Source organism: Octopus sinensis, linkage group LG4 (genome assembly GCF_006345805.1).
Source record: "Octopus sinensis linkage group LG4, ASM634580v1, whole genome shotgun sequence".
NCBI classification, from domain to species: Eukaryota; Metazoa; Mollusca; class Cephalopoda; order Octopoda; family Octopodidae; genus Octopus; species Octopus sinensis.
In genome coordinates this window covers 127,149,569-127,157,068 of record NC_043000.1, presented here as the reverse complement: position 1 = coordinate 127,157,068, position 7,500 = coordinate 127,149,569, and the positions used below count along the sequence as shown (strand labels likewise).

General features: G+C 32.1%; 1 protein-coding gene across 9 annotated transcripts in view; it reads left to right on the top strand.

Moving 5' to 3' along the window:
• LOC115210341 (nesprin-1) overlaps positions 1-7,500 on the top strand; it is an 870,646-nt gene that overhangs the window by 491,822 nt on the left and 371,324 nt on the right. The window lies entirely within an intron of this gene.

Here is a 7,500-nt window from a genome sequence, read left to right as displayed (position 1 = left end):
TTCTATTTACTTACATTCTACATTCTAAGACATACAGACATAAAAAGAATAAGACATAGAAAAGCATATCAACAAAAATGTTCTCCCTCATTCACACTCTTATGCATTCTCTCCATCTCTGCCTCTATAATTATATACACTCGTAGACATACATGCATGCATACACATGTATATTTATGCAAATATGTGTGTGCCTACACATGCATATATATACATATAAACACACACGTATTGCCTTTTACCTTTTACTTGTTTCAGACATTAGACTGTAGCCATGCTGGAGTGTATATACATATATGCATGCATACACACATACACAGAGAAAAGATATAGATGTACACACACACACACACACAAACACACATACATATATTAAAACTTAAAAGCATTGCATTGATTGAATAAAGGAATCAGTAATTCTGTGAAGTCCAATAAACTCATAGCCAATGTGTCTGACTTGATACCATGTACAATGGTAGTCACAATGGTAGACTACAATGTGTAGTCACAAGCAGACATAGACACCTTCATGAACCTTCTCTTGACCCAGTGGAACATCTAGGATGTGATAACCAGATGGAAAGAGGGCTACATCAGCACTAAATTAGTACACACTTTTCAGTGGTATCAACTGGAGAAACTTAAAGTAAAACTTAAAGTATAATGCATTGCCTTGCGTGGGAATCAGTACCACAACTCTTTGATCATAAGTATTACACTCTAACCATCAGACCATGCATCTTTGTAGGGCTTGATGTGTGTGTGTTTGTCTGTCTGTCATTGTTCAGTTTTATTTCAAGATTTCTTGCCAGTAGGGTAAGAGCCAGTTTCTAACCTACATTCAATGCTCCTTCATTGGAATTTCAACATCAACAACAGGGTATTTTTCAAATGTATGTATGTATGTATGTATGTGCACATTTGCAAATTCATACATAAATCTACATACATGTAAAATAGTTGCTTATGTGTGTTTATCTATCTATATTATATAATATGTATGTGTGTGTCTATATTATATATATACATGCATATATTGTTTGTTCCTTCTCAAGCTATGCCTGGCTCATAAGGGCCGGTTTCCTGGTTTCCTTGGCATATAGGTTCCTCACCTGGACGGGATGCCGGTCTGTTGCACGTGAGCTGCAAGATGCAGGAGGAAAGAGTGAGAGAAAGTTGTGGCGAAAGAGTCAGAAGAAATTTGCCATTACCTTCTGCTGGAGCCACGTAGAGATTAGGTGTTTCACTCATAAACACACACATCGCCCAGTCTGAGATTCGAAACCTTGATCCCACGACTGCGATTCCGTTGCTCTAACCACTAGGCCATATGCCTCCACTATATACATATATGCATATTATATGATATAGATAGATAGATATAAATACACATAGCTACTTTACATGTATTTGGATTCATGTATGAATTTGTAAATGTGTACATACATACATACATACACACACACAACCTGGATTATGAATTGAAGATTGTCTATACCTACAATTTTTCCTTTCCTTATACTTCATTCATATATATATATATATATATATAATATATATGTGTGTGTGGTGTGTGTATATATATATAAAGATTTTGCTTAGGTACAGTGATACTAATAACATGGTGTTAGATCTCAATGTACATATGCTTCTGAATAAAATGTTAGTTGAGTACGGAGCATAATATGAAATTAAATAAATGACAAGAGAACAGGAATTATGTACTCAACTACATTAGCTTACAGCTGTTTCTGCTATTAGATGCAGTGCAGTCGGAGCTGAGCGCACATGCATCACCTTATAGCTTCTGCACAAGCACTCAGTTCTCAGTGCAGTGCATCTTGCAAACTGGTATAGTTGATTAAATAATTCCAGTTTCCTTATCATTTTATTTTGCATTGTACATGCACACACACAGAGACACGTGCACGCACATGCTCACACAGCCATATATATATATATATATATATATATATATATATATATATATATATATATATATATATATATATATAACATATATATATATATATATATATAATATATATATATAATATATATATATATATAATATATGAACAAAATATTACACATGTAAATATATGTGCATGTGTGTATGTATATATATATATATATATATATATATATATATATATACATACATTCATACATATGAATAATTAAGTATAAACACATAAGCATACATACATGCAAAATCTTAAGTACCATATACCTAGCTTTGACAGGCAACATATATATTATTTTATCACCTGGAACCATCATAAATGTATTTGTTGTATGCAGACATATTTTTAAGGATTCCCAGTTATGTAACTGTTTGAGCCTAAACTATTTACAAACTTAATGATGGCATCTGTTAATTTTTTTCAACAGTATCCTGAACATTTCGTCATTACTACATCAATATTCTGCAGGCTACATCAACGTAAACTCAGTCTTCAGTAACCCACTGACATTTAGAAAAAACAAATGTAGATAAACATTGACACTTGGTAAAAACACTAACAGTAAAGATTGAAGTACACACTCACACACATTGTATACTATATACATATATATATATATATATATATATATGCAAGCAACGTTATGTATACATACGTGTGTACATATAAATATTAGAAATGCTTGTTTTAAATGACTTCTTTTTATATGAGTTTTGCAGATAGATGTGTATCTAACCATCCATCTTTATATATAATTTGTTTACATATATATATATATATAGGTATATATATGAAAATATATGTGTGTGTGTATATAGATAGATAGATAGATAGATATATACATATATAATGTAAATATATATATATATATATATATACTATATATCATATATGTATATATACTAATGTAAATATATAAGGATATATATATATGATATGTATATATGAAGATATATATATATATAGATAGATAGACATATACATATATAATGTAAATATATATATATATATATATACTATATATCATATATGTATATATCCTAATGTAAATATATAAGGATATATATATAATTATATATATGTGTGTGTGTGTGTGTGTTTGTATGAAGATATACATGTATATATGTATACACACCACACCACACCACATGCATATCTTGTATATATATATAATATATATTACATACACACACACATCATCATCATCATCACGGACGCTAAATGATGATGATGATGATGATGTGTGTGTATGTATATATATATATATATATATATACAAAGATATGCATGTGTGTGTATGTATGTATATATATATACAAAGATATACATATGCATGTGTGTGCATGTATAAACATAAAGAGAATATGTTTATATATAAAGAAATATATAACCATAGTTATTGATATTACTGTTTTTGATTACTTGTTTTACGCATAACATTAGCAAACATATATGTGCATGCGTATGTGTGTGTGTATATATGTATATAAGCATACATACATACATATATATATACAATTCTAGATATATATGCACATACTCATATGCAATAACATTAAAATTTGTTGGTTTAATATGAATTTTAGGATCGAATCGTTCAATATTACAAAGTAAAATTTTCAGAATTGTAATATATTTTGAAATAGCACAATTTAAACACATGCACACTCACACACATCATGCAACACACACAAACACACACACATAGACACTTGCACACACACACACAACACACACACACAAACACCTACACAGATTGATTCAGGAGTCCCTTTTGATTTTATACATTTTTAAAAAATGCTAGATTTGTTATAATATTGTCAATACATTTCTATATACATGTGTGCGTATGTATGTATGTATGTAGATATATATATATATGTGTGTTATATATATATATATATGTATGTGTGTAAATATATATATGTGCATATCTATATAGGTATATATACATGTGTGTGTGTATATATATATATAGTATATATATATGTATATATATATGTATATCTATATATAGTATATATATATTATATATCTATAATATATATACATACATTATATATGTGTGTGTATATATATATATATGCGTATCTATATATGTATGCATGTATATATGTGTGTTTATGTGTATGTTATTTTTTATATTTTAGCAAGATGTCATTATCACAAGATGAGAGTATGTTCATTCTCCAAAAAATGGTAGAATATATTAGCTTAGAATACTACAGGTTTCATAGTGTTTTATGCCAAAGCACTTATCAAACTAAAAAAATCCCACCACCACCTAAAAAAAAGGTGTCTTATATAGCAAAAAATAAATGGAATATTTTTGAAAACTCCCATTAAGCTCACATGATTACTATACATATATTTGAAACCCTGTAATAATAGATTGAGAAGATGGCATCTTTTGTATTATATGTGTGTGTACAGGCATAGAAAATGTGTTTGCTTACACACACATATACATACATACATATATATACAACACACACATATATATAACATGTGCACTCACACACAACACATAGACATATGTACACACACACACACAGATTGATTCAGGAGTCCCTTTTGATTTTAAACATTTTTTTAAAATACCAGATTTGTTATAATATTGTGAAAATGGAACGGCTGTGTGGTAAGTAGCTTGCTTACCAACTACATGGTTCTGGGTTCAGTCCCACTGTGTAGCACCTGAGCAAGCGTCTTCTACTGTAGCCTTGGCTGACCAAAGCCTATGAGTGGATTTTGTAGACGGGACTGAAAGAAGCCTGTCTTATATATATATATATATATATATATTATATATATATATATATATAGATATGTATGTATATATTTGTGTGTCTGTGTTTGTCCTCCCACCATTGCTCGACAGCTGATGCTGATGTATTTATATCCCTGTAACTTAGCGGTTCAGTAAAAGAGATTGATAGAATAAGTACTAGGCTTACAAAGAATAAGTCCTGGGGTAGATTTGCTCAATTAAATGTGGTGCTCCAGCATGACCACAGTCAAATGACTCAACAAATAAAAGATATATGTATATATCTTTATATATAAAAGTGAAGTTGTGTGTCTGTCTCCTACGATTTAGATTCCTAACTACTCCCACATTTTGCGGTGCAGTGTAACCAAAAGCGGGTATCTTATAGTCGTGATTCATATCGAGCCCTTCTGGGTATTAGCGCGCGTCTACGATGAGTCTATGATTTCAAAAAAATTTACCATAATTTTTTCCCATTTTTAATGCATTTTTTTGCTATTTTTTGGCTATAACTCTCTAAAAATGCTTTATAGTTATTTCCCTTACAAACCCGAGCAACGCCGGGCGATACTGCTAGTATATATATATATATTATATATATATATATATTGATAAAAATGGTAAGACAACAAAAGAATGAAAGAGACCTCGATATTGTGTAAATAGAGGAATGTATCTGTAAATGTAATATGTGACAATTATTCGGTAGCCATGATAAAACTCCGTCATCTCTTCAGTTATCCGGCTGTTGGAAAAAATTTTTTCCGATGGCTGGACAACTGAAGAGATGGCGGCATGGATTTCCACCTCGGCATCCAAAACTCGGAGTTTTATCATGGCCACCGAATAATTGTCACATATTACATTTACAGATTTATTGGAAATGCTTATTTGCATTTGTACCCTTTTCAAGCTCTTTTGAATTAAACACCTTTACCATCTCCCCTACCACAAAATTTACCTACGTCTCAAATTTCCTTAAAATCGGATAAAAAATATAAAAATTACAGCCAAAAATAAAATCCCTATGGGTATTTGCATGCAAAGTGCCTATTGATTTCATAAAACCACTGCTCAGGCACAATTATCGATTTTTTGTCACTGCCACATACTGATATCAACTGACTGCCATATCAACTCACTGTCATGAGCCTTGCTCACTCATCGATTTTCATCAAAATCAGACAAAAAATTGCAAAAGCTGCAGGAAAAATAACATTGTTGTGGGAATTTCCATTCAAACGTCCAATTCAGCTCACAAAAATCAATGCCAACTGAGCATTATCAAGTTTTTGAAAAATTCCATCCTTATTTCAACATCAGGGCATGTGATCTACCTATGTGCCAAAAAGTCATTAAAATGGGTTGGATGGTGTGGGAGGAGTTAGATTAACCCCAAACACACACACAGACAGATACCATTACACATTTATCTATATAGATGTTTGTGTATATATATATATGCACTTCCACATATGCAAACTCACATATAAATATGCATGTAGACATGCAAAACATATATACATACATACATATATATGGAAGTGCATGCATGGTTATGTGGTAAGAAGCTTGCATCTCAACCACATGGTTCTGGGTTCAGTCCCACTGCTGGCACCTTGGGCACGTGTCTTCTACTATAGCTTCAGGCCGACAAAAGCCTTGTGAGTGGATTTGGTAGACGGAAACTGAAAGAAGCTGGTCATATATATATATGTGTGTGTGTGTCTGTGTCTATCTGTCTTTGTCCCCCACCACCACCACCATTGTTTGGCAACCAGTGTTTGTGTGTTTATGTCCCTCTAACTTAGCGGTTTGGCCAAACAGACCAATAGAATAAGTACTAGGCTTTCAAAGGATAAGTCCTGGGGTTGATTTGTTTGACTAAAGGTGTAGCTCCAGCATGGCTGCAGTCAAATGACTGAAGCAAGTAGGAGAATATATATATACACACACACACACACACCCACACACATCCATCTACCCACAAACACACACACACACACACTACACTCAAATATGTAATGAAACTTGTTGAAGATGCTGTATAGTGAAACTGAACTCAAAGCCACTGCACCTTAGGCATATGTGTTCTACAATAGTGCCAGACCAACCAAAGTCTTGTGAGTGAGTTTGGTGGATAAGAATGCATGCATGCACGCACACACACTCATACACACACAAATACAAATGCACACTCACACACATGTATATATATATACACACACACACACACATATAATAATTTATAGATAGCTACACACACATGCACACAAACACACACACTCATGCACATAAGTAAAAACTTGTGCCCATTGCCCATATATACATTGTATTGGGTGTATGTCTACACTCTCATATCTAAGGACATAAATATGCACACACTTACATACATCCACACCACACTCTCACACACAGGTAACTTTTTCACATACACATATCCAAGTTTGTTTATACAATGCTTACAAAGCGTTGCATGAATCTAAAAGCATATATATATATACATACATTCACATATATGTACTCGTATATACACACACCATGTATGCATATATGCATATAAATTCATGTACAAATGTACAAACACATTCCAGCATCTGTATAGCCTTTTATTCTAACATGTCAGTAGATGGGAACTATGATTGTGCACATGAGCATATGCAAATGCATAGACGTTCTGATTGTATCTTTTAGTGTTGTGTAGAAGCATATACACATCTATTTTTCCTTGGTGTTATTCTTCTCTACTGATACTGACATAGG